This window comes from Cylas formicarius, unplaced genomic scaffold (genome assembly GCF_029955315.1).
Source record: "Cylas formicarius isolate icCylForm1 unplaced genomic scaffold, icCylForm1.1 PGA_scaffold_4__25_contigs__length_36172078, whole genome shotgun sequence".
Taxonomy (NCBI): domain Eukaryota; kingdom Metazoa; phylum Arthropoda; class Insecta; order Coleoptera; family Brentidae; genus Cylas; species Cylas formicarius.
Genome location: NW_026844334.1, coordinates 23,709,026 through 23,736,764, shown reverse-complemented (window position 1 = coordinate 23,736,764; position 27,739 = coordinate 23,709,026). Strand labels below are relative to the sequence as shown.

At 33.9% G+C, this 27,739-nt stretch overlaps 1 protein-coding gene across 1 annotated transcript in view; it reads right to left on the bottom strand.

Annotated features, from left to right (window-relative positions):
* LOC132700393 (cadherin-87A) overlaps window positions 1-27,739 on the bottom strand; it is a 317,031-nt gene that overhangs the window by 234,853 nt on the left and 54,439 nt on the right. The window contains exon 3 of the mRNA XM_060667675.1: window positions 8,060-8,077. The gene's annotated coding sequence lies outside the window, so the exon portion shown is untranslated. The remainder of the gene's footprint in view (window positions 1-8,059; window positions 8,078-27,739) is intronic.

The window sequence follows — 27,739 nt, the reverse complement described above, 5'->3', positions numbered from 1 at the left end:
GGAGCCAACGTGTACATGAATAAAAAATCTGCCTACGTCAACTCAGAACTCTTTCAAAAGTGGCTGAAAGAACAGTTCATGTCAATAAAACCACAGGGCAAGGTTCTGCTTATACTGGACGGGCTTTCACCTCACACTACTGCTATTGATTTAATAGAATTAGCACAAGAAAATGACATAATATTGTTCTGTTTGCCAAGCCACACTACGCAGGCTTTACAACCGCTTGACCGGAGTTTTTTAAACCTTTCAAAACTTACTTCGCTTCAGAAACTAAAAACTGGATGTTGAGTCACAAAGATCGAAAAATAAATCGATACATTGCTGGAAAATTAATAGGTAACTCATGGGCTCGCGCTGCTACCTTTTCTAATGCTGTGAATGGGTTACGTGCATGTGGTATTTCCCCGTACACTTCTGCTATTCCCGACAACTACTTTGCTATATCTGATAGCTTTCAAAATCTAGATGAAGGAAACCTTGCTCAAGACCAGCCAGTAGCAAGGGAACTCGACGCTAATGCTGATGTGACTTCATATTATGTTGAGCCTCAGCCTGTTCCATCGTCATCAACTGTTAATAGTGAGCGGGAGCCTGATTTCGGGTTCTTACTATATGAAGATCTTGCAGCGGACGCAATTGTTATTCCCTTAGAAGGAAATGTCAGTCCGTCCATCCCATCTCAGAATCATAATGTTGAAACTCCAGGTGAATATTATTTTAAGGAATGTCGTAAAAATTCAAAATCTAGATGAAGGAAACCTTGCTCAAGACCAACCAGTGGCAAAGGAACTCGAAGCTAACGCCGATGTGAATTCATATTATGTTGAGCCCCAGCCTGGTCCATCGTCGTCAACTATCGATAGGGAGCCTGAAACTGTAGAAGTCATAACTCCAAGTAGATATCTTAACGAATGTTCACCTATCCTGAAAATTCCTGTTCCAGCAAGGTGCTGCCGTTTTAAATTCAGAAGAACATATTAACTCTAAGAAAGCTAAGTTGAAAGATAAAGCTAAGAAGCAAACACCAGACAAACCTAGAAAAAACAACCAAAAATCAGTTCCTTAAAAGAAAACACCGAGGTTTAGTTCTGAAAGTGAACAAGAGTTCGATGAATCAGATTCTGACCAGACTAAATCTGATAAAGAAAATACTCAATGCAGAGAATGTTTCGATGACTATGCAAGTACCAAATCCACGGCGGCCTGGATTCAGTGCCTAATGTGTAAACTCTGGTTACACGAAGATTGCACTCTCTATGACGATTACTGTAATAGATGTGGACACAAGAAGAAGCTTGCAGCTCTAAAAGCTAACCTGGCCAAAGTGAATTCAAAGAATAAGTAACCTGGCCAATGTAAACAGTATCTCTATATTTGTTGATTATTTGAAAATTTTGATTACTGTTAGTTTTTTTTAAGAAGGAAGCTTTGTTTTTTTCCAAAGAAGTCCTAAGGGACGGATTTGTTATAAGTTTTAATATTCCTAAATTTAGTTCGGTAAAGTTTTAAATAATTTTTAATAGACGTTGTTAAGTTGCTAAGTTTACCTAAAGAATGATTGAAAGACTGAGCCATTTGTTCCTATAAAAGTGCCATTTCCTTTAGTTTTACGGTATATTTGGATAAAAAACCTTATAGTATATTATTGCAACTAAGAAAGCCAATAAACATTTTATTTAATTTTCTACGAATTTTTTTCTTTATTACGGATGCATCTATCCCATTGTAGGGCATCTATACTCATGTCGAAATTTTGCCAGGGGCAAGTACCCCATACAGTAGGCGTCTATCCACAAACAATAAGTTTTTTTAGAGCCGAATATCTACAAATCTGCGATATGCATTGAATGATGATATGAGTAGATAGTAAGTATAAGGACTATAGTTGTTATAAATAGTTAACTCACTCGAATAGCCCTTAAAAAAAAGGTTATAGTCAGCTTACAAAAAGTGGGGCAACTATCCCACTTTTACCCTAGTTCTATACCATTTAGTATACAATCTTAGTAAAAAGGGTTGAAACTGACAAAGAGAGGGAATTCCTTGAAAGAATTTTAGATATTTATGATATCAATCTCCAAAACCAAAAAAATAATTTTCATTTAAAATAACTGAGAATTTCTAAATATTTGTAATATTAAGTGGGGTATTTACGCGCTATTATCTAATAGTTTACTTTGGACCAGAAACTGGCTGCGCTTCCACCAAATTTCTTATTTCTGTTCTTAACTCGTATTTGTCATGTTTAGTACCAAAGAGAGATGTCAACTGCAAAAAGCTTACGATTTGGAGTGGCTTTTGCGGTACTCCAAATCTTAAGCATTTTTGCCCCCTACTGATCGCTCCATATCACCCAACCTATTTTCAAGTATTACTAAAATTAGCACATTGTTTCGTGCACATTCAATGAACTTTTTTTTTCTTACTTTGATATCTGAATTGAATTGATCAAATTATTTTGCTTTCCGGATGTTAGAATTTCTCAACGCATTTAGGGATTAATAACATATTATTTTTATTTTTATTTTATTAGAACGCGATCGTGGCTATTTCTTTAAATATTATAAAGTAATGCTCTATACAGAGCTCTCGAGAACTTGAATAAATAGAGGGTCGAGAGTCGAATTATTTCTTGATCGCAACATATTCACATCATCAATTCTTTTAACTTTCTTAAATGTTCCGGATACCTGCTAAAATTTGTTTCCAAACATTAATATACTTAGAAAGGAAATATCTAATTAATTATCTCAATTACGTCTGAAAACATTTCGTCCATTCTTTCCGCTACTTTCCCCTGAAAATCATACGGTTGAACGCTCCTAATTGTATTATCCTACAAAAAGCCAATTTATTTTCGGTTTATATGCCGGTAGGGCAATCCGTCGAACCTTTTTCTTGCAATATAAATTTGCATTACCTTCTAATTAGCATCCTACACGAATTGTTAACTTTTCTCGAAATTAAAATGAAATTATTGTGTCACGTAGTTTCATATGAATTGAACTGAGGTGGCTTTTACGTGATGAAAATCCATTTATCAAAATAAATAAGAACTAAAAGTTCAGATTTTCACGAAATTATATATTATGACATGACAATTATTTTGACAACACCGTGTCTTTATCAAATGTGATTTGATAAAGACACGGTGTTATCGAAACAATTGTCATGTCATAATATATAATTTCGTGAAAATCTCAACTTTTAGTTCTTATTTAGTTTCACATGTTTGCAAAACGGCACGAACACATACACTGAGTAAAGTGTGATATGACAGTCAGAACTGATAAACGTCAAAATATCTTGCTACTTGATCAGTGTATAATTAGGTATTGTAGAGGAAGGAGTAGAAAACTAATTGGGAATAGGAATGTTGATATGTAAAATTCAACTTATATTAACTTTCACCAATTTTAATTCCTTTTAATTCTAAAATTTGTTGTTGCCACTGATGAATTAACAAATATTGTTTTAAAAAATTACCGGTGTCGTTTTATCTGGAAAAAAGGTTTAATATTTTTTTAAAATACAGTTTTTAACGCTTAATATAAAATTGCATAATTTACTGCGGTGTATTTAATTCGCCAATGAGTTATTTAAAGGACAATGGCCTACGCCTAAATATGAAAAAAACTAAAATAACATTATTTTGTAGACACGATATAGTACTTTTCCATAAAAATAAAAAATATATTGAAATTTTCGAAAATACCACACTTTTCCATTCCATTCAATTTTTTGTTTTTTGAATGAATTATCCAAGATAAAACGGCTTGTAAAGTTCCTATCCTTTTAAAAACGACCAGACCAGATCAGGGAAGCATTAATCCGCTTACATAAAGCGTTCAATTCATATTTCAAAGATTGGCACGTAGAAAGGAAGTTGACAAAACCTCAAGAAAAATAACTTTGCGAATTATATCATCGGGTCAGCTCAGAAGTTGCGTCGGCGAACCTTATTTTTATTTGTTGTTACTTTTATTTGTTATGTATTTGGCCATATGACAACCCAATCGCGTTTGTTTTAGATGTGTCGCCTCTTGGAAATGGAAGTTTAATTTTATAATGGATCGTTGTTTTTCCTATTTTCCTCGTTTTCCATTTCCTAACAGCAGAAATTTTTGATACTTATTATTTCCTGAATTTTTATTATTATAAGACGTACACAACTATTTCGGCGCTTCGTATTGTCTGCATAAAATTCGTAGATTTTTTTTTTTGAAAAAATGGATGTACTGTAAATTACTATCAACTATTTCATCACGAAAAATTAAGAAAATACCTTTCAAAAATTGCGGATTTGTTAGTTTTGGTTTAGAAAATGTTTTTTTAACACAAATAACTATTTATCTTTATCGGTGCAACCGATTAGGAGGTTTAATTTTCCCTTTCTCAAATCAATAACTTACGGGCGGGTCCAAAAGAAACACCGACGCGGAAGCGGGAATATGATGGTTCTCCTGAGACGCAGTCGGTCGAGTGCGTCCCACTACCTAAGCGAAATTTACTCAGGTATGCTCAGGAGGACCCTAAAAGAGAATACTCTAGCAAGGTAGTGAAGGTTGGCTCGCTACATAGCTTCAGAGACATATTAATTAATAAACTTGGGTAATGAATACAATTAATAGGTTGATAACCTGACTAAAGTCACCTGTTTGACTACCAGTGTTCTGAGTAATGCTCAGGGAACCATTTTATTCTGGCGGAACTGAAGCAGATAACAGATAGCGCAAGACATGATTGGGGACATACAATTAAGAGTACTAGAAGGTCAAAGGATCACCAAGCTTCCTATGAGAGCGACTGCACTTTCTGGTGAGTACAAAGTTCTTCTAGAGAAGATGTGCGTGCCTAAAGTATAGTAAGGTCTGTATCCAACGCTAGTAATAGGAAATCAATAAATATTTGTACCTCTCCTAAACAAACAGCAAGAACTGAACAGTCATTGCAGCCAATTACATCATGTAGTGTTCATTTTAAATAAAAAATAAATGGACATAAAACAATATTCGTAATAGAGTGGAGCATCAAGATTGTTGTTTTGTTTCACTATTGCCACCGCATTGGGTGCCTGATTTGTTAAAAAAACGTTGGATCGTGCTAGTGTTAATATATTAACCCAGCATGTGACCTACAATATCATTTATTTTCTGCACTTACTTTGCCTTAAATTTTTATTTAGTTATTGATGTGTTTTTACCAAATTATGCAACAAGTGCGGTAAACGGCATGTGACTCACGAGTTTATTTGACACGAGCAGAGCACAGCGAAACGAGTGTTTTATAAACGAGTGACTTAAAGAGTTTACGGAACGTGTTGCATACTGTACTTTTTCCTAGACTGTTAGTTTTTGGATACATTTTCGCAAACAACACAAATAAATTCACGGGCATGACCATCAGAATTGACAAAGGTCACAATTCAAGGCGAAAGAAATATTTCCGATAACATCCGATTGCTTCCAAACCCGTTCGGTAAAATCCCGCAAATGTCTGAAGTGGCTCAGATCCGTGACGCTTCCCGCGCGCTAGATCAGTGCGTAAGTAGATATTTTACAGACGGGAGTAGAAAAAATTATTTAACACCTCTGTTTATTCAAATCTCCGTCTTCGGACTAAATTCTATTTTGTCTTTAAATACTCACGTTAACACAAATCAATTTGCTTGGGCGACCACCATGTCCATTGTCTGATTTCTAAATTTCTGGACAAACTTAGAAAAAGTTCTACGTGAAATTCATAAATGCGATGCAAAAAAACTCATTTCCAATTTAAAATTATAATAGCATCAAATGAACCTTGCCTATCGGAAACAGCCATTGTCGGTTTCAAGCAAACAAATAGGTGAATTCTGAAAAAGCTTTCGCTCAGCATTTTTATCCGCAGAAAACTCGGGCCCGCGGAATGATTAAATCCGATAAATCAATCGCTTTTTTACACCCACAGTTTGCTTTTCCCGGTAAGTGTGTGATGACAAATTTTCATTTCCGGCGAAACACAAATCGATTTAATTGGAAACGAAAATAAAAAAAAACTTCACCGCGCCGTAAATTCAAATCGGCATATATATTTCAACCTTCCACGGAATTCATTAACAGTTTTCCCTGCAAATCAATTAAACTTTACTGCAACTCCTACGAAACTTTAACTAGATCGGCAACAACAACGGGAAAAAAAATCAGGCTCGCTCAAATTCGGATCGACATCGAAGCCTCGATTCGGAGGCCATTGACGTAGTTCTGTGCGATTAAACTGATTGGGACGAAATTTTCCATTATTCACGACAAACAGCTTCTTCTCTGAGTGTAATATGAGACATAATCAACCCCCAAGACGACCAGGTATTGCCGGTCATTTGGTCCCCAATTGTATATTTTCTTAATACAAGTGGGGAAGCGTATTTGTGCGTGATTGGACATTTGTAGTTGTTTCGTGGGGATACCTATAGTAGCAAAAATTCATCAGTGTGTGCGTTTCTGTTGAGCAACCAGGCGAAATTTAGGGCAGACCGCCTGCCTAGTTCAGGGAAGCCAATCCCCGTCGTATTTCCAATAGTGTAAAGAATTTAAAATATTGCACGTATTTGTGAAAATATCGAATGGGTTCGACGCTTCTCAGGTCTTTAAATTTCGGAAGAACTTTGTGTCAGCTATTAAATTGTCCAATCAATCACCAGAAAGCAACTCTTCAGAAAAATCTGAGCGCGCCGAGTTCCAAATTTAAGGAATGTCGATCAAAAAGACGAGATTGTTTCATCCGTGAGGTGTTGCTCGTCCATGCTAACGCCAGATCCTCGACACAAGCTGTAACGCAGTCGGACGAGGTGGAAATGAACTGGAAAATCGGCCATCTTACAATCCAGAGATGAACATGTGATTTCACATTTGGATGTTTGAATCAATCAAGAGAGCACTTGGAGGCAAGCGATTACGGAATAACGATCAGGTGGAAACATTCGTGGACAACTGTTTAGATAGCAGAGCAACTTCATTCTACGAGAACGGAATCAAAAAATTACCATATGCATAACAAACTGTACTGCATACTGAAATCATAAATATGCAGAAAATCCTACCTTGGAAAGTTATGCGATAACTGCGTTCGGCCGGCGGAGTGGTCTATAAATTCATGAGGGCTACTCAATTCACCCTTTCAAATGTCCATATTACTCCTTGGAAAAAGTAAGAAAAAATGGCCGAAAATTAATAAATTCTTCGACAGGAAGGAACGCGTGCAAGCAACCGGCACGACTTCGTCTCTCTCTCTCTCTCTCTCTCTCTAAGCGTTTTTCACGCACGTACTTATAAACTAGTAAGTAAAGGTAAAATGCAAAAGGCCGTTAACATTTGATTGACACTCGCGTTAAGTTACCGAGTTTCGGAGACAGCCAACAGGAATTAATTGTGGTTAAAGAAATTGCTTGATATATTTTATTATTATAGTGTAAATGTGGCCCTTTATTTATCAACTACATTTAAAAAAATTTTTAGCCTGTATTTTATTATTTATTTTATATTAATTATTTATATTAACTTTTGAATCTGCACTTATTTCATTCAATTTGTATAAAAAACAGCTTTACGATCAACAAGAAAAGATACATGAAATACATGAATATACATTTTCAGAACGTCATCTATCTGAAAAACGAGGCTAGGGGGACTGCCAAATGCCGCTTGAGCTATCTGTGGTTTAAAAATTATAAAATAAGTGTGAAGTTATACTATAGCGAAGTTTTCTTATCTTCGCTTTTAGTTTTTATCCGAACAGGATTTTTATACAATAAATGTTTTTCCATTAACAACACTTTACTACTACACACTGCAACTCTCTAATGTGATTAAACATAACATTGCTCTCGATTTTAAAACGGTCGGTATAGAGAACAGCAATCTTCTCTCTACTAAAATTTGATTATTAATTTTCTAATAGTCCTGAAACGGTCAGTACGGAACCATTCCTTGAGCTCGTTTATTTAAAAAGTTTCGAATGTTTTCTAATTCAAAGTGTAGTCGATGAGGTTACTAAAATATTTAAAGGCATGACCACTTACCCAACTTATTCAGAATTCCTGAAACAAAAAAATAAAGTTAACAATTAGCAATACACGTATTATAAATAAAAAGATTATAATTCTATTAATTTTTAATGAATGAATAATGAGTCATCAAATGAATGATATATTGAGAATGAAGATGATATCATGTGAAATGGAATTTCTACAACTACAAATGAATAGCGCAAATTGTTGTAAATTTTTTCCATTATTTTTTACGCTTGTTACAAACTTCCCAATGTGTGTATTAGGTTTTAATAACCCATGGTTGATTCCAGGCCGACACTGTATTTCCATTTCGCTAACCTATGGCTGACCGTGTAGAACATTCTTACCTAATTTTGCCTGTTTGCCTAGTGGTCTAAAAGTTAGAGCTCAATAAAAAAATTAGATAAATCAACGAAACAAGCAATTAAGTATTGGTCATTTGGAAAAGCTCAAGTTCCCTGTAAATACAGGTACTTACCAATTTTTCAAAGAAACTTCCACAGGCTACTGTAATACTTTTTACAAAACTTCTGGATTCCTCGTGCGTCGGTTTTTATTAAGGATGAGCATGATTGGCAAAACGTCAGCAAATTCGACTTAGCAAAATTCGATCCTGAAGTTTTGTAAAAAGTCGGTAGTTACCAATTAATCAACCGAGATTTTGATTTTTTGCTGGTCCAGTTGCTGGACAAGATGAATTTGTTACCAAATACAATTTGAAATGTGAACCAATAAAGCAATAATTATGGTATAAGGAACAAGCAGGCAATTTTGTAGGTAATAAGATAAACAAAGCGAGATAATACCATGTTGGGATGTATCGCTATACAGAAAAATTAGACGGCTGGCAATAGCGCGAGATATCAGATTTGGATTTCTAACAATTTGCATCTGAATATCAATAAAAATCACCTTTTGTTATCCGAAAACGTCTCATTTCGAATATGGCTCGGTATCCACCCAGATCTTAAAAAATCCCTAACCGACCGTAACAAATCGTTTCTCGGCGCGCCATAGGGGTGTAAGCGTTGCCAAATATTCTCATAAAATAGCCATTTTACTGCCGCCCAGAGACCGATTTACTGTTCTCCTTTCTCAGTCCTTTATTGGCTAATACTTTCACTTTTGTTTTAAAAGACTTTCGAGTTTGGTAAAGTTATCGCTTACTCCAGAGAAATGCGACGCAAGAAGTTGGTACTCATGTTTCATATCCAGCCCGGGCTTCGTATTTTTCGCACCAGAGTTTTATTTTTGAAGATAATGGTTTCAGCGAGGGCACTATTGACTTTCATAATTGATTTTTATTTGCGTGTCTCTTAGGAATGCCCTATTATGTTTTATTAAAATGTGTAAGGCGAGTCGAACCAGAGGGAGAATAAATTTCGTCTGTAATTGGACGAAGCTAAACTATTATACCTCCGACTATTAACGGTCAATCGACATATGGGCGTAAGAAGTTGCGTTTAGTAGAAGTTCTAATCACTGACTTCTAAATTAAAAAATGGACGGACAACCAATTACACGGAATTATATTCGAGTAGTGCATAATGATTCTTTATCTCAACAGTAACAAAAACACTTAGCATACATATATGTGAATTTAAGGCTTATGTATATTATTACTCTGCACAATGATACCGCGAACCACTTAAGACTAACCCAAAACGAAGATAAACATTACCATTAAACAATTTAAACCAATCAAAGTGACCTACCCAACAAATGCCAAATGCATCCTTAAAAGAGTAAATCATTCTAAACACCGTCAGAAATTTCATCATTAATAGTACATTATGCAACAAGTTTCATAAAAGCCACAAGTTTAACTTGGCACCATTTGTATACAATCCTCGTGAAGCTCTGTTTCCGCAGAATCCGCTAGATGCATGGCATTGGTGACAAAGAAAAATGTATATTACTCAGTATATTATAAATATATTACGTTTTTGAATATAAAGACTCACAGTGTCCATTTGGCAGCATTATTTGAATTTCCGAAAAGTTATTTACAACAAAGAACCTCCAAGAACAAATAATAATAATAAGAAAGCAACAAGGCGAAAAGAAAATGCTAATTAGAAAATCCTGATGGTAGCGTAGATATCGCCCTATTAAAGGAGAGAAGCAGAAAGAAAAAAATCTGTTAGCTAGATAAATATATAAAAATCACATGGAAAGAAAAACCTTTAGTTCTAAATTAAAACTAACTTCATTTTCTTAGCAGTTATTCTCTAGCTGCTATCAATGGTGCCTTGCCAATTTTGAATGGACTTACCATTCGAAAATGTATAGTTGTTATATAAAAAAAGAGTTTGACGTGAAAACAAAATGAAACAAACAATGGCTAAATCAACTTTTCATAAGTATGAGTAGAATTAGTAGAAAATATATGTAAGCCAGATAGCATATTGCAGAAATTGCAATAAAACGTAGAAAAGGGTCAGTAACATATACCGGCAAGCAACTTACAACGGATAAAATTTAGCATTGACCCTGTCACTGTCATATTCAGCATTAGCTTTTTGAATGCATGTAGCAGACTTTCGGAGACTTTACTGGGTATATTAGAGTATGGAGTAGAAAGTAGTTAATTTTTCAAAGAAACTTCCGCAGGCTACTGTAGTACTTTTTAAAAAACTTCTAGATTCCTCCTGTTGGCTTCTTCAGAGCTTGACTGAGACTGGCTTGCATTTTACTCTGTATCTGCTTATATATTGTTTGAGGGGCATAAACACCGTCTCAGATAACTGATTCCCATATTGCTGGCAGGTAGAGAACTGAGTCGCGGTTAAGAATGTTAGGTTGTTTATAGATTTCTATAGACTCTCAGATTTTTGGTTGGTAGAAGAATTGAATACGTGATAATTGATCGTGATTGTGTTCCGCAACGCTGATGAGTTTATTTCTCTTAATGTGTTTTAATTCTGGGTTCAGTGACTCGGGCTGAGATAGTTTTACGACTCTGTAAACATGCGAGTTAATAACCGATGATTTTTGGGCCTGATGTGCATTAAGGTATGTTAGGTCTAATTTTCTATTGATAAGAATATCTAAGAATGGAAGATTGTTATTAGTTTCCAACTCAATGGTAAAACGCATGTTAGGGTATATAGAGTTTAAATGTCTAAGAAAATCTAGTAAGACTTCTTGACCATGAGACCAAATAACAAAAGTATCATCGACGTACTGTTTCCATAATTTTGGTTTTAGATGAAAGGTGCGAGAGCTTTCTTCTCAAAGGCTTCCATAAATATATTCGCGATGACTGGCGATAGTGGAAAACCCATAGCTGTTCCCGACGTTTGTTCAAAAATTTGACCGTTATAAGAAAAGCACTGCCACTGTGGTCCTTTCTTACATTCAAATTAAAAATCCCTATTGAAATAAGTAATAATAATTAGACCAGATCAGATAATGATAATAATTTTAGGTATAACAAGAAATAAATCGAATTTTTGTTAAATCAGTATTTAAATATACAAAATACAATAATATTTTATATTTTTTGTCATTCATTGGGAAACCATATTAATTAAATTTTTATTAAAGCAAAAATCTGTATCGTAATACTTGAATTTTACAGTTTATCCGGGGCTTTCTTGGTTAGTGTCCTTACTATATCTCTGAATAGACTTTGCCAAAAAAAGTTCATGCTATTTTATTCAATGGATCATCCCTTTTTTAATGCTAATATTTTTCCTACCTATCGCTTGAAGCGAACAAATTTTCACAAAAAAAATGTTCTGCATTTATTTCTTTGACATAAAAATAAAGTCCATGCGTTCGGAAATTATGTTTACATATCTCTGCGAAAATCAAAAAAAAAAAAAGAAAAAATTGCAAACGCCAGAAAGTTTATACGGCAGGGAAAAATAAACGACGTGCGTGGATCAAAATACTGGCCGGGTGGCTTCCTATTTGTGTTCATGGACGTGTTCGAATCGATGGCAAAGTTGTTTGTTATCCAAATATTGGGGACCGTCATCTCATAAACCACCGGAGCAGAGCAAAGCATGCATTGCCTGCGTTTGAACAGGAAATTGGGACCGAAACGACTTGTGATCGATATTACTCTGGATAGAATATCACGAGAATATATGCCGCGATTAGAGTTTTCGAGTAAATACAAACAATGAGTTTATCGATGGCGAGTGACCATTTATGCAGCGATCAGCAGCGGTTGACATTAGTTATCCAGGAAAATTTAGATTGATTTTCGGTTATATTTTTCTTGAACGAACGAAGAAGGTTATTAAAATAGCTGCAAGCAACAATAAGATGTAATAACGTATTTCGCTGTGACATAAAATTAAATATTTGGAAAACATACCTGGTGGCATAACTATTTGGCGAACGGATCAACGGATTTGCTTTAAATTATACACCATGATGTAAAAGGAGGTGCTGTATCCCTCAAAAATATTTTCAAAAATGTTGCAGTTTATATATAAACGTAAATGGCAATTCAACGCACCCAACAAAATATATTTTGTTCAGGTTTGAAATAAAAAATAATTTCTTAGATTTGTAAGCAATGGACCTTTAATGAAATCTTGTTATCCACAATGATATGATCGCGAGGAATGGCTGAGAACTTCCAGAACGTGTCACGAAAAGTTCGGCTTTCTGTTTAGTTAAAGCACGGAACAATTAAGATTTCTTCGAGGGTTCAAATTGCTTAAAAATGTCGGAAAATATTTTATATATATTACGAATTCCAGAATTTGTAATGGCGATATTTTATGTTTCGTTGCTGTTTCTTCTAAGATTTATCCCTTTTTTTTCTTCTAGAAGATACAACCTCAAAATTTGTAAAATTTCAGGCACGACCTAAATATATGATTACCAAAACGATTAATGGTGACGATTATTGCAGGGATGAAAAACACATTGAATATCGCGGTATCTCTTTAAACATACTTTATATTGGGAAAAACTTTGTTTTGAGCAAAATAATTTACTAATAAAAAACAACACGAAAGGACAAAATACCAAAATAACAAAGTTTAGATAGAGCCCTAGAGTTTATACATCTCTGACCTGAGATATGATGAAAATTAAAAAGTCATACTATCGAATGAATTTGAGAAATTATATGTAATATTATTTTCTATGCACAACAATATTATTTTCACACTGAACATTCAGTTCCCACGAAGACCGATTGCCGATTTGCAGATTGTATTTTTAAATGCGGAAAGATTTTTTTTTTTAAAGAATGATGGAACAAAGCGAAAATTTAGTTTTGATTAGGAGGAAAGCATTTTTTTTAATGTTACCTCATGGACATTTTGGTATATGAGGTCGTGTGGGATCCCAGATTCGTTTTTTATACATAAAATCATACAAGTAATCCGTTGAATATGTTCCTATGTATATTATAAAAACAAACTTCAAATTTCAGTGCTTTATTCAGTTTAAACAAAACGTTTGCAATTCTCGCTAATCGGCAGCTTCAATTTAATTTTTCAAAAAAACTTTCACAGGTGACTAATACTATTTACAAATCTTCTGAATTCCTCCTCTGGGGGTTGTTGGTAAATCGGATTTGCTTAATGTCCTTAATGCTGCAGTTTCAGTTAAGCCCTGAAGAAACCAACAAGATGATGTCGAAATGTCAACAAGTTCGATTTATCAACAACTGACGCAGGAAGAATGCAGAAGATTTGTAAATAGTAGTATTTTTTCAGAAAAAAATTAACCGGGGAGTGAATGACTATTTCGAAAACAATTGTTGACCTTGAAGTACTTCTTTATGATTCGTCTAAATTGACAGGAAGAAAAAAGAAATAAATAAGAAAATTTTCAAGTGACTCTAAAATTTTTTTCACGAATTTTTAAGTTTAAAATTGTTTGATAAACGCCATTTTAAACTCGAGTTTAATGTCGCACGAGCTCAGCGAAATCAGTGGATGGGTACATTTTTTTCAAAACAAAAGACAAACACTACAAAACCATCCATGACTAAAATCTATCGAAAACATCCGTCACACTTTCTTCATGCATAACGGAGTATATTAGAGTGAAAAAAAAACAAGGCTTTTAAATATTTCAGAATATATTATGGAAGTAAAGGCACTGATGTTTGTTCTTGTTCGACACAAAGCATCTGTGTTGTATATGTCTGTTGCATTTTCATCATCAGTAACAGATGTTAATTAATTGAGGCATCGGAAAGAGAACGAATGCCTTTCTCTATTCGATGTTAAAATTTTATGAGATGTAAACCGAAATGATACGATTATCTTATTAAACCAAGCCAATAATAAAAAATTATATTTAAGTATTGATAGAAAAACTATTTTTCGGCATTAAAATTTTATAAGATAGAAATCAATCAATCGAAAGTCAAGTAATTTTTTGATCTTAAGATAGGAGTTACAAAATCAATACTGAATGAGTTCAAAAAATACAGACTAACAGACAGCCTTATCAATATAAAATAAAAATAACCAAAACATTTTTAGTGTGGTGACGCAGTGGTCCTCTAATACCGCCAGTCCTCGTCCCTTGTTAAACATACATCTCGACGTATGACCACTCCACTTTCTGCTTTATATATTCTTTTCAAATAATTTTTACCCGGGCAAAGCACGGAATTATACACGAGATTTTATCCCATGACGTTCCACGTATTTATCTTCTTTTCATCTCTTTCAAAGGTTTTTGCTGTCGGTGGGTTTTATCAAAAAGCGTTGCAAGACGCGACAACAAACGTTTTTTTCCTCTCCTTTTTCCATTAGATATCGTACGCTTTTAGGGCTAAAGACCGTTGGCTGCAGCTGTGATTTAATTACGGGGTATATTTCAAAGCGTTCCAGTTTTCCAAAACCTGATTTAGTTTGCATGGCGAAATATTTATCCTTCCACTCAAACCTAAATCACTAGAAATTAGTAAAAATTCGCAAAAATTTCCGGATTCCCTCTAGCTTAATAACACAAATGGATGCTGATCAATGAAATATACCGACTTCGGCCTCTTCACAATAATTTCATATGAAGTATCAGAGAAACAATACCTATGATTTGTCAAAAACTAAATTTGTGGCTCGTCATCAACAAGAAAATTGCAACGTTCTGACGGAATTCTAAAAATCCCTTCTGTTTTTTTAACAACAAAGAATTATTGAAACTGTGTCAGCATTGTGTCGCATGAACGGTTAATTCGATTTTTTTATTGAACTATTGTTAAAGGGATTAATTTTAAAAGTAACGTACCCAATATTATATCTTTTATATCACCTATAAAATCATAAAACAATTGCAAACCTGATCGGTACAATAAACGATTAGGTTTAAAATCAATTAGTAAATATATTTTCATTCGAGTAGTATGAAATTTGATAATTTGACGTTTTTGGACAAAGCATACGTTTCTTTTGAAACTACGTCTTATTTGTTAGTTGCCAGTTTAAAGTTTTACATACCGCTCATATTTTGTAATAATTAATATCGAACTGTCACCATAGTGTAACAGTTGTAGTTCTCTCTATCGAAAAGAGTTAAAAACACTTTATTTTTGTTATAAAATTTGCTAGAAGATTCAACATTTCCATAGAATGAGAAAGAACCTGTTGAACAATTCTTTTCCAAAGCAAGCATTCATAAAAGTTCACACAATTACTTCCAAACTTTTAAGAAGGTTAAATCCATTTGCTTGGCAACATCGCATTCTGCTTCGATTATTATAAAACTATGTATTATTATGAAAGCACAGTTGAGGCAAGATACTTACTAAATTTTTAAACTACAGTGAAATTTCTTCTTTCTCATGGAGATGTTAAGTGAACAATGTGGCTTAATTCTATTAAGAATAAGGGATATCACTAGTCAAGACAACTAAGAATAATATCTGAAATATAATTAAATTTTTCCAAAATCATTATGAAATATTTTATTAATTTATTAAAATATATTGCACATTTCATGGACTAAAAACTCGAAATAATAAAAAGTAATTACACCAAACTTACAATAACAATTGTCTTTAAGTTGTGTGTGCCACAAACTTCATTCAGTGTCTTATTTCACTTCGATTAGTGGAAGAACACACTGAATGTATGTACAGTTCCTTAACCTGTTTTTCTTCTTGGGAGTGTTTCCACCATTGCGGGGATTTAATCATTGACTAATGATCTGATCTTGCAATGCGTTTAGTCACCCCACAAAAGGGTTCTGATCCAATTATACGTCTTCGTTTGCGCATTCATTACCCTGGTGATCCAGTATCCATAACACTTTACTATACACAAAAACAATAGAAATTCATTGAAAATTATGTAAGGTGATATCTTTTCTAATTTCATACGTATTATATTTTTCCGATAATACGAAAGACGAACTTTATAATCGTCACGTGTCTACGACTGCTCATTTATGTTTCTCCACGTAGAAACATGACACAGTGATGTGTTATGTTTCTACGATTTCGGAACGGGAGAATGGCTTAGAAAATAAAAAGTTGTTTTCATGACGTGCTGACGCGACCACGTGGCTTGCGACGTAGTTCAGTTGATTTATTTCGACCAAATTTGTGTAACTGTCAAGTCACGCGCGTAACTGTGAAAGACACTTCCTTATTCGGTTCTCGTTGCCTTTTTGCGACATTCTCAAATAACATTGTTTTACGCCTGGTGACTTCAACGAATATGTGATGCGATCAGGATGTCATTGTCCGTCGTTTGTTGTGGCAGTTTTCGTCGGGATGCTGCTAATTTTCATTCATTGTTTTTGTTTGTAAAATTACTGAAACATTTTTTTTTGCAGACAGTTCTTCTTTCAGGTCGTCAAACATCTTAAAGTATTGAAAATTGGTGTAATTGGATAACAAATCTATGAGATTTATTCAAATTCAACTCAAAACAGTAAGCAAAGTGGCCTGTTGAATCAAAAGTAAGAAAAGAAGCCAAGTTTCTATTGTATAGTACGTTGCATACTGCAAGTACAATGTTATCACCATTTTCAATAAGAACCGTCTCTTGATAGGATAGAATGAAATAGCCCAATTCGTTGTTTTCAGCTAAAAAAAAATAAATTAGAGCATGCCAGTAAATTAGGATAAATTCCTAGATGTGCGAAAAAAAATAGTTAGCTGATGAATGTGTTTTGTAATATATTCGTCAAAACTTCGTATTATAAAAATCAAGCAACAATTACAATGGTATGTAAACTAGAACTCTTTTCCTTGTATGCTGATCCAATATGAGGAAAAGAATGATCCAACGTTAAGATATAAGAACCGCAAATTAGTTTGGTTTCGCATTCAACGTGTAGAAGCAGTAAAACCGGAAAGAAAGAAAATAAAGTGTGTCTTCTCAAACTACTTCTCCTTGACTTTTGACGGAGTCTTTCCAAAAAGTAATTACGACCTTCGTACCCTGCTACACAGGGGCGAGTCAGGCAGATGGCGATCACGTGTCAAGTGATATCGGTTGTATTTAACCGTGCGATTCGAAAAAAACTCTTACGAGTAAATCACTAGTTTTTGAAATTGTGAAAAGCGTATATGAATATTTACTAACTAGAGGATCAAACCAATATTATTGTTGAGTCGTTTAATGTTACAACTCCAAATTCGTAGCTTAATTTCTTGTGATTTTTTGAGTAGAAATCAAACACACACGTGTTGACAAATGCGAGATTTTATTCTTGACCACATATGGGCATGGACCCGGGTCGAACACAGAACACAAAATTAGACAGTTCATCTCAGCTGTGATCTGCGGTGTCGGTTGTATGCGACGTTGCCGGAACGTGCGATTTGTCCCTAACATGCCGGCCGCCTTGACAGCCGCTAGGCTTTAACGGATGGTTGATTGTCATCATTCGGAAGGAGACAAAGTTTGACTGCTAGTGGCTTTACAGTTGTGGGTGGTGTCTTTACAGTTGCTGCTATTCCGTCACTTCCTGGATGAACATCTTGTACGATTCCAAGCTTCCATTTCAATGGGGGCAAATCGTCCTCCTTGATGGTAACTAAGGAACCTGGCTTTAGCAATTTCGGATAGCATCTAGTCCACTTCTGCCTTTGCTGCAGTTCCGATACAAATTCCTTGGACCAACGCTTCCAGAAGTGTTGTATTAGACGTTGACATCTTTGAAACTTCGATAAACGGTTTTCTGGTATTGGTGTGAAGTCCGGTTCGGGAATTTTTGTCAGCCTTTCTCCAATTAGGAAGTGCGAAGGTGTCAAGGCTTGAGGATCATTGGGGTCTGAACTGAGAGGAGTTAATGGCCGGGAATTTAAACAAGCTTCAATTTGGCATAAAATCGTTGAAAATTTGCGGTAAATTGCCCATCAAATATTGGGTTGGAATTGGATTACTTCGAAAGCATTGAATACATTCTCGTGTTACCCTCTTTATAATTTTTTTTCCGGATATGGGTCAAAATCTGTCGCGAAGTGATGCTAGTACTGTTTGCGGACCAGCATGTAACAATCTGCGATGTTCATACATTGCGATAAGTTTTGTTAGGTGATGATTGGATGGCAGAATTGCGGGGTATATTTTGTTGGAGTTGAAATTGGAATGCTTTAATCTCCCCCCGACTCTTAAAGTACCGAATGAATCCAAAAAAGGACTGAGTTTTATCAGTTTGCTACTTGCTTTAATTTGTCTTGATTTGGAAAGATCCTTAATCTCAGCTGCAAATTCTTGATATTGTAATAATTTAATGAGTGTCATTAGCGCATTGTTTAATTCATTTGTTGAAAGCGATGCGTAATTGCGTTGATTTCGGGGAAGACGACAATTCTGAATGAATCTTAGACAATAACAAGTTATTCTCTTAATTTTGTTAAATCTGAGTATTTATTGATTAAATCAAAGTTGTTTGCAGTTGAAACAAGGGTGAATGATCTAGTAACTCGTTTTTCAGGTACGTCTGAATCTGAATCTGTATTTGTCGTAAAAATAGGCCACTCTTCGGTAGGTTTAGATAGCCAGTTTGGTCCATTGAACCATAATTTATTTTTAAGAAAATCGATTGGACTTAATCCTCTAGATAGAAGATCAGCTGGGTTTTCTTGAGTATTGACGTACTGCCATGAATTATTTCAGTCAAGTTTTGAATTTGGGTTACTCTGTTTGAGACGAATATTTTCCACTGATGTGGCGAGCCTTTAATCCAAGCAAGAGTGATTGTTGAATCACACCAGTAGTAGCATTTGTCAAAATTTATGTTCAGAGCCCGTTTTGCTTTGTCAACGAGTTCTGCTAACAGCAAAGCTCCACATAATTCGAGACGAGGAATGGTAATAGTTTTTAAGGGCGCAACCTTGGATTTTGCACAAAGCAACTGAGTGCAATGATTGTCAAAATTGTCTAGACATTTTATGTAAATGCAGGCTCCATACGCGATCTCACTGGCATCAGAAAAACCGTGAATTTCAATGGAAACTGAATGGGGCGAAAAAACTAGTCTTTGGACCTTAAGTTCATTTAAAAGGTGAAGTTGATCTTGAAGCCTTTTCCATTTTGTAAATAAATCAAGTGGTATGGACTCATCCCAGTCGATTTTGCATTGCCACAATTTTTGAATAATGACTTTAGTGACTATAACAACAGGTGCTAGAAGACCAAGCGGGTCATAGATGTGTGCAATACAAGATAAAATACCACGTTTAGTTGAAGGATGATGTGTGAATGTGTTAATGGAAAAACGTAAAATATCTTATCGTGAATCCCACAATAGACCGAGAGTTTTGTTTTGTCTCCAATTGAAAGAAATTCCATTGGAGCAGAATTTTCCATTACTTCCATTTTGTTTGACATAAGTTTTCTAAGTTCGAAGCCACCTTGTTTGAGTATGTCAATTATTTGATTTTTGAGTTCAATGACTTCTTCAATAGAATCTCCGCCGGTAAAAAGGTCATCAACATAGAAATCTGAGGAAATGATCGAACTTGCCTTTGGATGTAATTGGGAATTGAGTTTTGACAATTCGTTTAGGCATCAAGTGGATAGAAAGGCTGCTGGTGTGGTACCATAAGTTAATGTATTGAGCTTAAAATACTCGATATCAGATGATAGATTTGATCTCCAAAGAATGAGTTGTAAATGTTGTTGATGATCAGAGACTAAGATTTGTCTATACATTTTGGCTATGTCGCCGGCCAGTATAACAGCGTGTTAACGTGACCTCAAAAGAATCGAAAATAAGTCATCCTGGACATTTGGACCCGACATAAGAATGTCATTTAGAGAATAGCCGCTGGATGTTTTGCAAGAGCCGTCGAAAACAACTCTGAGATTCGTGATAGTGCTAGACTCCTTGTAAACGCAGTGATGAGGTAAGAAAAAAGCCTCAGAAAAAATGATTTTCTCGGGATTGATCTTGGTCATATGTTGTAAATGTTCGTATTCATCGAGAAATTTGGTGTATTCTGATTTGAGATTCGAGTCTTGTTGGAATTTCCTTTCAAGAGATAAAAATCGTTTCAGAGCATTCTCTTTGGATTCACCAAGAAAAGAAACTGGATGTTTAAGTGGTAATGCAACCACAAATCTACCTTCAAAATTTCGAGTAGTGGTGGTTCGATATAAATCTTCACCAAATTGTTGTTCAGGTGATAGAATCCTTTGATCATTATTAATCTCTTCTAGTTGCCAAAACCTTGTCAATTGAGAATCTAGATCATGTGCAATACTAAAATTGCAAGAAATTTCATTGCGAGTAGTAGAATATTTCAACAGACTAAGCGGGATTACAAATGCAATATTACACCAATGCGACCCAATTATCAGGTAACGCTAAAATGATAAACCGTCCTATCAAGTCGAAGACAGCCTTATCAAATTATTAGAACACCCCAAGCACAGCAAATATATGGGGCATCCCTTCGAAGTTTGTCAACTCGTAAACGACGGTGACGATTTGGAGAAAAGGGTGTGTAATGGACCGACTGATACAGCCCGTTTCTTCATCCGGGGCTCGTATGGAATTTTATACGCCGTAAAATTTCGTGTTTTTCGGGGTGTAAATCCCAGAAAAAATGTTGGGCTGGTAAATAGAAAAAGGTGCCGACGCAGACACATTTATTAATTATGGCCAGAGCGTGCGAAAAAATCGTTGTAAATATAAAAGGTGACATAAAATATGACAGTAGGGTCCCGAAGTGATACACTTCTTGAATTGAGAATGTCACTAAAGGTGGAAAGGAGAAGTTAATGGATCGCACTCTCGAAGTGCCTCTACAACAATAAAATAACGTATTTGATTTTGGATTCATAGAGTCAATTTCAAATTTCATTAGGAAAATCAAAAATCGAAGAGAAACTAAAATGAAATTTCGATTAATCAAAAAATTCAACCAGCGGAATTAAAATATACCAACGCCGAAATTTTTATCAAAGTGTATTGTTTAATTTTATTTTTGAAAAAGTCCAAAACCGCCAATCGATATAGCAAAAAAATATTTTAGTAAAATTTGCATTTCTCGTCAATTCACTAACTAGATCGTGGTTGCCGATTTTTAAAATATAACTTTATTTTCGAATTACAAGTTTATAAGATTAAAACATAAATATTTTCAACTCTTCTTGCACACTCAGCAGGTTCTCAGATGTATGGTAACGTAAATCCTCCCCCCTTAGAGTTCAATTGTCGGATTTTCTTCTTCCGTCTTCTTTGTTCGGAAACATCCTCTGGTGACCAGATACTTTTAGGCTACATACACAGAAGCTTTAACTGAAACAACGTATACAAAAATAGTCCATATACATATAATTAGGAACTGGATCAGGATCATTTTCCATTATCTTATTTTCGATCTGATGCAACTCGTCTAACTTAATTTCTTGTAGATGGAAACTTAATTTAAGGACACGAAGATTCGGCGTCTAATCAAAATCGGGAAGAATAATAGGTTAGCTTTTGGTAATTTCCTTCTTGTAATTCACAATGTGGCCTCGTCAATTTTCATTTGACATCCGGTTGGCAAGGTTAGCAAGCAACTCCCTTCTAACTTTTGATGCTCTTCTTGGCCCTCTCAGTTTAACTTTGCAATCTTGATTGTAAGCAAAATCAATATCCATATGTAGCCATATAAGTAGCGAAATTGTTTTTTGATTTCAAATATTCTTTTCCAACTTATTTTGATTTAATTGAAAATTTCGTATTAGTTGCTGATAACGTTCTCGATCTGATGCTTCGGTTATTGACTTAAACACAGAATCTAAAATATTTACTTATCCACGCTTATTTCTAGTTCTTTGACTATCGGGAATAATTTCATTAATTTTTTATTCTACTCTATCCCTAATCAATTTCAAAATTTTTAAATAGTCCGATGCTTCGGCATAATACTCCGGGTCTTTTATTAGTGAGTTTGTTATGTTATTAGATTGCAACCTTAATCTTTTAATTACGATTAGTATCGCACTTAGTCGTAGGTGTCTGTCAATTTTGTCAGCCCTAGTAAAATTCCGAAGTTGTCGTATAATTGTCTGATCGTCATTTTGTCTCCGTTTGCGATAACGGTACCGGCAAGATTGAATATAATATTTATATTTTAGTCGTAGTGGCCGTTTCAAATTGTTCATGTATAAATGGGTGTCTGTATGATTTTGAATAGACAGGTATTTCATGCGAGGTCCTTATTAGGTGTCATTTCACTAGTAAAAGTTAATGGTTCGTCTCCATAATAAAATATATCAGTTCGAAATTTGGAAAAATCGGATTTAAGTATTTTTTTGCCACTATCAAGACAATTTAAATCAATTTTTTTCTGGAATTTCACAGTTTTGATGTGGAATAAGAATCCCACCGTTTTTTACTGACGTTTTAATTATCACGACTTGTTCGACTCGCGGGGGAATTGCTATGCAGTAAAGCTCTGATTGCGTTTTTTGAAATTGCAATTTAAAATTCGTGTAGGGTGTTATTAAATAGTCTTTGTTAAAGTGAAGATTTGCTTATAAAAGTTTAAGATTGTCGACACCTAAAAGACCGTCGAATGTGTTATAAAAATTGATTAAATAAAAGTTTAAATAGCTACATTGATGTGCTGATTTTTCAAATACAGTAGATACTATAACGGGTTCATTTATTATATTATTAGAATATAATTTTTGTGAAATATTGGAATCGATAAATGACCTAATCGAGCGGGAATCAATTAAAATTTTTATATTATTTTCTGAAAAAATAATGTTAAAATATTAAAAGATAAAATTTGGGGCGTTACGTCTAGTAATTGTTGTAAATGTTCGTTTTCAGGTTGTTGTTCGCCATAGGTTTGTTCTTGTTCGTCGTAGTTGGTAAATAAAGACAATTTTCTATTAAAATGGGACCTTATATTAATGGGAAATTTAGGTTTAAATATATCATGCAGTGTGCGCATGATGGTGGTCTAGAAAAAACATATACCTGAAATGGATGCACAAGGAAATTTGTTTGAATCGGAGTACTTCATTTGCATTGGTTTTGAAGATAATGAATGTTAAATTCTTGGGTTACAAATTGCAAAGCCTGCGTTAGGTTGTTTGGTCGCATTCACCTGACTGTAGTGCCAAGAGGTTCTCTTAACCCTGATAAAAACGTTTTCAAACAAGAGATTGCACAGATAGATGACGTATAAGAACATAACAAACTTAAAATGTGTAATATTCGGTAGTAAAACTGAGATCTCGGTTCAAACAAGCTTCATCTCTTTGGAAAGCAAAATTACGTCGGAGGGTGTCTTTTAATTTGTCCCATGTGTCAACATTTTAAATATTTGCAATAAGCTTGACCAGTAAGTTTACCGACTAAAGAGTTTTAGTAAATAAGTATTTTAGAAATTATTCGAGATAGCGATAACGTAAAAGTGATCGATTAACGATTGGCATGTTGCTAAATCATTTCGGTTCCCGTCAAAATTTGGTGGGCAGTTTAAATATTCTGAGAAAATTTATCAATTGAATGCTTAGTTGGATTTGTAAATAATGTTTCTGTATTTGAAACAGAATCAGATGAAGGTCTACTTAAAATCAAATTGCCTAATTCGCAAATGATATCGTCGACACTTGTCACTAAATTATCAATTACATTTACAATAAGATCAATATATCATCTCTGGATTCGACTTCTGGAGGCGATTTGGCTCCTGTCAAATGTCTGGTCCTTGCGAAGATAGGCGATGCTGGTCCTAACCTCCGTTGGTTAACTAGCTGATTGTAATCCACAGATCTTCGATAGATTGGAAGATTTTCGATATTCGGAAAAACTCCACACTACTTCAAACAGATCCACTAGTGTCACGACAGTTCTATTGAATCGAATACATTCAATACGTATAGATTCCTGAAAATCTGTTCTGACTGCACCAATTAACAACTAGACCGTGGTTGAAGATTTTGAAAAAAATAACTTTATTTTCGAATTACAAGTTTCCCATCGTTATATGTTGCTAGTATTGCACACTTAGACGGTTCGCAGAGTGTATGGTTATATAGCTCGTGTCTGTTTAAATGAAGATGCTATAACTATAATTTTCTGCCTATCAATTGGAATATTTTTTGCAACATGTACTTTTTAGTAACTACATCGTGAAATAATATAACAATAAGTAAATAACATAATCATAAACATAATTCATAACAAATACTATTCGGGTAAGGTAAATATTATTCGCGAAACATGACGTTTACGTTAGCAATTAGCAAGCATATTACGTGGTTACGTGGCTAGTTCTCAAACTAACTAGCTAATATGCAAACCAACCAAAGAGCGATAGTTTAGAAACTAGCTGGCTAGTGTACAAACTATTAAAGTTAATATGAAGATTTTCCAACTTGTTATTTTAGAAATTTTAACGGTTAATATGATTTCTCAAATAATTTTCGAACTTCCCAGTATAAAGTAAAAAAACAAATTTGTTGTTGATTATTTCCAAACAAAGCTTTTTTTAAATGAAAATATATTTTGAAGAAAAAAATAATTTTTAAAACAAAACCTAATTCATTGCACTCAAATTTCTTAAAAGTATTGCAATTATTCGCCTTGTCCTCTAACTTGGCCATTATGGAACTCAACTTTAGGGGTCGTTTTTCTCATTTTCATAAAAAAATAAATAAAATGTCAGTATTAGAACAAAGTTGTAAAAAAATATTTAAATCATTTTATAACACAACCAACTTAACATTATATCTCAGTCTGACTAAAGGTGTGTTAAACGTTCTGATCTGATTGTTACAAGTATAGTCGAGAGCTTAATATCGTAGGACGCGCACTTTTAATACTTGATAAGCTTTTTATTCAACTATCAAACTTTGAAAAACTTGAACTGAGGAGGCTTTTACTTGATGAAAATCCATCTATCAAAATAAATAAGAACTAAAAGTTCAGATTTTCACGAAATTATATATTTTGACATGACAATTGTTTCGACAACACCGTGTCTTTATCAAATGAAATATTTACAAACTACCTGTTACTATATATACTGAAAAATGACCAAAAAACCTTAATTAATGTTGTTGCGAGAATTTAAATTCAATAAAGAAGAGGTATTTAAATCTAATTGATCGTTAAGCAATACATTTGAATGTCTCATTTTGTTAATCTCCATGGCTTCCAATAAATTTAATTTTCTACTTTTTGTGGCTGTATGTAATATATCAAAATTGTGGTCAAAAATGTGTTTTTCTGTGTTTAAGTGTGTAGCACAATTAGAATCTAGACTATTGTTTTTAAACGCTCTTATATGTTCGTTAATGCGTTTCTTGAAGGATCTACCTGTTTGTCCAATATAAATTTTAGGACACACATTTCAACCTGTAGACACCTGATTTTTGGGATTTTGGACATTTCGATTTATTGTTTTTTAAATATTTACCTATTGTGTTGTTAGTTCTGAAAGCTATTTTTAAACCACATTTTGACAAATTTTTTGAAACTTTTTCACTAGGTTCTCCTATGTATGTAATTGTTTTAAATTGTTCGTGTTCTGTATTAGGTTTCGGATAAATAGAGTTTACTGTTGTCTAGATTTGTTTTTTATTTATAATTTTATCTATAATGGACGGATTGTAGCCGTTGTTCAGTGCAATTTGTTTAATGATATTAAGTTCTTTGTTGTAATATTCTGTTGAGAGTGGCGTATTAAGAAGTCTGTGTATAAAAGAGTTAGTTGTGTGTATAAGTGTGATTTGAGCTGTTATGTATGACTGTGTCCGTGTGTGAAGGTTTCTGATATATTGAAAAATCTAATTTGTTTTGCACTTTCGTTATAGTTAAGTCTAAAAAATTAATGCTGTTCAATCTCGATAGCGAATTTTATACGATTATGTATTGAGTTAATGTAATTTAAAAAAGAATTCAATTGTCTGTCCGTTCCAACAAAGCAAGCAAAGACATCATCCACATATCTATGCCACCATAAAAAACTTTTACTTAAAGTATGTTCTAGTATATTTTCCAAATTATCTAAAGAAGGTTTGATTATGGGAAATCCACTTAGTCCTTTGTCAGCCGAGATTTTTATGGAAAATTTGGAAAATATCATACTAGAACATCCTTTAAGTAAAAGTTTTTTATGGTGGTATAGATATGTGGATGATGTCTTTGCTTGCTTCGTTGGAACGGACAGACAATTGAATTCTTTTTTAAATTACATTAACTCAATACATAATCGTATAAAATTCACTATCGAGATTGAACAGGATAACTGTATTAATTTTATAGACTTAACTATTACGAAAGCGCAAAACAAATTAGATTTTTCAATATATCATAAACCTTCACACCTTCAAAAGCGCCGATATGAAAACAAAATCACTTACACTAAAAAATTTTTAAATTATTATTGTAATTACGGTTGATACGGTAAGGTGCAAATATACGGTAGTATTACTGTTCAAATTGGCGAGTAAACTGGCTATTTTAAACAACTAAGACAGTTGATAGTTTACAAGGTATAGTATGAAAAGTCTGTCCATTAACCAATACACATGGATAGTTTGCATATTAACCAGCTAGTTTCTAATCCATCTGCCAATTATCTGCTATTTTGCGGGAAACGATTGATTCCTTGTAAATTAACTGGTTAGTTTGAATACTAGCGTAGTGAATATGTAATTCCTCATAATAATGAAAAAGGACAAAATACAATTTGGCTTTATAAATAGTAGATAACAGGGCATCAATTCATTAGCAGTGTCTTTTTGTTGTTACTATACCATCTGTGCCCCGCAGGTTACAGATTTCTAACTACTAAACATATTACAGAAAACAAACCAAAAAATTCGGATTTAGTTTCACAAATCATCTCAAGAAGACAGCTCAACATACAAATTAATCTACGGAGGAACTGTCAACTTTCAACAATTAAAAAGTTTCATTTCTAAAAAATATTATACAAATATAACGCAGTTAGGAAAAATTTGAAAACCAAGAATGAAAAAAGCTTTACTACACAAATAACATAGAAAGAGAAGAACATATTTGCAATAAAACAAATGAAAGGTCGGAGACAATTCAATCAAACAATTATATGTGCTATGAAAACAGGTTTTTGATAAAATCTTCTTAAGTAAACTGTTTTAAAATTATTTAGTATATTATAAAATTCAATTGGGTACTCAGAATTCATATTGGGTAATTTGATTAAAGGTTAATTAAATCAGTTATATTTTACTCTTGAAAAAATAACAAAAAAATTAGGAAGGGTTTTTTATTTTTACTTTTTTATAAAAAAAGTTTTGGGTT